Raw genomic sequence first — 4,222 nt, 5'->3', positions numbered from 1 at the left:
CGCAGCCAAACTCCAAAGATTCTACGCCTAGTGCCGGACTCTATGTTCGTCTCCTTCCTCTGTCCATTTTTTGCATTTACATTACCTGTCTTTTTTCTCTTTCTTTTTTTTATTCTTTCTCAAAGGTCTTCAAGGGCCAACTTGTGCCTTGCTTGCACACTATTGATGCACTAACCACGCTCATTATACATGGGGGCTTCTTACACAGAAGTTTAATTATTTATCTGGGCTTCATGCCCCGCACATGTGTTATTCTTTCGCATGTAACTTTTCTTCGCCATTATATGCATTGATATGACTTATGTTTTGGCCAAGCTGGGTTGCCTGGCTCTTGTATTTATGCCCTACGTTCCCGTTAATTCGGCTAGGGCATAAGGGGAGCACCTTTGCGATTGTTACTGCCGGGTCAGCCGGATGTGTACCTCAGACTGGATGAAGCCGAAAGCTAGCGTTCTTAAGGGAATATTCGGTCGGCGAACAAAAGATGATTTTTTATTTTCCATATGTGCCCCTAGATGTTTTTGCCTGCGTTTCTTCTCGCAGTCCGGACATGCACTTTGGAGCATGCGTATCCAGGGAAAGGAACCCTTAACGAAACTATTCTCCCTGGAAGATGTTTCTTACTACCCATGTAATATAAGATAACTAGTTGGGCACTTGTCTGTTCAAGCACTAATGACCCCTACGCCTAGTCTCCACGCATACCCCGGTTCTTATATAACTGAGAGGGTATTCGGACACATTCCGGACCATCGGGTCCTGAGGTTGAAGCGAAAAGGTCCGCCATGACAAATGATCTACAATCCGTCTAGAAGGCATTATACATGTCAATTTAATTACATAGTCATGTAGACTGACTAAATTCCTCTTCTATACCATCCAACAGGCGGTCTAGCCTACAATCTTGTTGGGAATATTTTGCGGCTAATTCTACTTGCCCATAGACTAAGATAACGGGGATCTCTTTTCCATTGGGCCCCACAGGTCCGACCTCGGCCATGTGGTTTGGGTCAGCCTTGGTATACCGCGTCTTCACCATGGCCCAGGCTTCCCTGGCACCTTGACGGCAGGCAGATATCTTTCATAATCGGAAGCGCCACTGTGCTCCCTTGAGCTTCTCCGCAAGCTCTCCAATGCCTTCTGGCAGGGAGATGGATGGCCACAAGGCCTGGGCAATACCTTGCATCACCTGCCAAACTTGTTCGTGCAGTTGTGAGAGCTCGGATAGAAGATCACCCGCAGACCTGGGCAGCTCCTCTGCGGGACGACCCGTCAGCGTACCTGTAGACATAACTCTATTAGCTGGCTTCTCCGCCGACCCCTTTTTTAGGGTTCGTTCAAGCACTTACTGAAAATGCCGCGTCGAAGCCGCTTATTCTCCTTCTCGAAGTCCGCAAGCTGGGCTCGAACATCTTTCAGTTCCACGCTCAGCTTGGTATTGGTGTCTTGGAGATTGTTTTTCTCCCACCTGACCTCAGTCAGCACGCGTTCGCCAACCTTTAGCTATAGTACGACATGCTGGTCCTCCGGATTCTCTCTGGATTCATATGCAATATCTATTGTTAGATGTGCAGCCATGCCGCACGCTATACGGTACCTATCATTCTTTGAAAGAAATGTTACCCGAAGTTGGGTCTTGCATTCCTCCAGCTCCTGTGACAGTCGAGTATTCTTCTCTGTAAGAACCTGCACAATAAGATGATCCTTAAATCAGTTCTGCTAACTGTTTCATGTCTGAGGGGCTACTGATACATATAATCGTCAGATTTGCTTACCCATACATCCTTTACATACAGGTCCATGGCTCTGGCTAGACCATTCTGAGCAGCACGGAGATACGCCTCTCCAGAATTGAAGGCATCAAATGCCTCTGGTGAGAAGCAAGCGTCGCAAAGTACGGCCCGGCGACGCCTATGATTCACGGTGCTCTCCACTTCTGAATTTGTAGCGGATAGTCTATTCGCATCCTTTGTAGGGGGAGCATCCGGCGTCCGCCCCATGTCGGCTTCCGCCTCTATGTCCGGTCCTGGAGCCCGACTGGTGGAAGCGTGATCGGCAGCATCACCGGACATATTCCGGCGAGCGTTCTTTCTATTAAAGAAACATGGACGTCATTACATTTCGAGAAAGACGACAACCACAGAGCGGGGTTTCTGTCATACCTCTGTGCCGGCGTCTCCGTCCTGACCGCCTTCCTTTTTGGCCTGCCCAGCCTCGGTGCCTCTTGTTGGCGAGTTGCTGCGGGTTTGGCATTGCGTCCCGAATGCCTTCCCTGTAAAACACCATATGTATATGGTAGGTGAAGTGTCTAAAAGGGGATCCTAGTTTTTGGAGTTGGGATTTTTGGTTTTTCTTACGTGCGACGCAGGAAGCAGTCCGGGATAGTCGGCCGTAATGGCCACCATGGCGTCATCACAGCTTAATTGATAGAACTGCCGGTCTATCAGCTCCACGAATATGTCCAGATCTTCTTCGAGTCCTGGACCAAGGGCCCGGTCAGGGTCCTCTAGTTGTGGAGATGGGCTGCTGACCTCCCTTATAGCTTTTCGCAGTTCCTGCCGCAAAATGGCAAGGTGAGTACCTACGACCAAGAATGCGGGAAGAATGGGAGTAAGGAGATATAACTCACCCAACTTGCAGGGTTGTACATGGAGAATCCATCCCGTGGCTTGATGTGGATGAACTCTTCCTCTCCCTTGAACAATTCAGACAGAATTTTTGCTAAAGCGGCAGCGTTGTCTGGACCCTTACGCCCGCAACGGGTGGCGTCATCTTCCCCGTTAAAACATCACAGGGGGTGCCCTCGATATTGAAGTGGCCGCACTCCCCGCATTATGCATATTGACATAACCTCGATTATTGTCAATCCTGCTTGAGCTAGCGCTTTAATCCGGTTCATCTAGTAAAGGACTTCTCCGTTGTCTTCCTCCCGGGGGCTCCGTGGGCGCCAACTTCGGCGTTTCTTCAGAGGAGCATTGTTGAACTTGGGAAGACCCCGCCGAACAGGATCCGGAAGGGGGACGTCCTCCATATAAAATCATTCCGAAGGCCAGTCTTCGGACGTCTTCTTTAGAGTACCGGACAGGTATCCGATTTCGGCGATGCACCATATTTCGGCTCCGCCCACTTGATAAAGTGACCCCTTCTGTGTGCGAGGGACGAGGCAAAATAACCTTTTCCACAGCTCGAAATGAGCCTCACAGCCCAGGAATAACTCGCAGAGGGCAACATAGCCGGCGATGTGTAATATGAAAGCAAGGGTGAAATTATGCAGTTGGAGGCCGTAAAACTCCAGGAGCCCGCGGAGGAACGGATGAATTGGAAATCCGAGTCCCCTTAATAAGTAAGGAACAAGGCATACCCGCTCCCCCATAGAGGCACTGGGGAAGCTCTGCGCTTGCTCCCCGCCATTATAGGTGGCGAGCCCGGCTCGGACGGGAACCATATACGCTGGAGGGAGAAATCCCTTAGTCTGCAGTTCGACTAATCAACTGTGTGGGACTGAACACCTCTTCCAATCACCGGGCTTGGGGCTACGGGGGCGGGAGGAGGAGCTGCGGTTATCGGCCATGCTGGAGTGAATTTTTCCGAAGCGCGCTCCGATGGATTCTCGCTGGGGGAGGATGATATGGATTGGATCTGAGAATCCCCATCCCTTTAATAGACAATTTATTTATCTGGCTAGGGGGGCGAATGTAAAAACGCCCTGGCTCCTCATATTCATCCGATGCATGGAAGATAGCCCTTATTGGGTGCAGAAGCCAAGAGGTTCAACATTTATGGGGCCGGACACTACTTTACAAACATTCGAAATTTGGAGAAGAACCCGACTTGCAATGCCGAAGACAACACTGCGTGCCGGACTCATCGTCATTGAAGCCTGGTTCGGGGGCTACTGAGGGAGTCCTGGATTAGGGGGTCTCCGAACAGCCGGACTATATCCTTTGGCCGGACTGTTGGACCATGAAGATACAAGATTGAAGACTTCGTCCCGTGTCCGGATGGGACTATACTTGGCATGGAAGGCAAGCTAGGCAATACAGATATGCATATCGCCTCCTTTGTAACCGACCTTGTGTAACCCTAGCCCCCTCCGGTGTCTATATAAACCAGAGGGTTTTAGTCCGTAGGACAACATACAATCATACCATAGGCTAGCTTCTAGGGTTTAGCCTCCCTGATCTCGTGGTAGATCAACTCTTGTACTACTCATATTGTCAAG

This window comes from Triticum dicoccoides, chromosome 3A (genome assembly GCF_002162155.2).
Source record: "Triticum dicoccoides isolate Atlit2015 ecotype Zavitan chromosome 3A, WEW_v2.0, whole genome shotgun sequence".
In the NCBI taxonomy this organism is placed as follows: domain Eukaryota; kingdom Viridiplantae; phylum Streptophyta; class Magnoliopsida; order Poales; family Poaceae; genus Triticum; species Triticum dicoccoides.
This window is presented reverse-complemented; position numbering follows the sequence as displayed.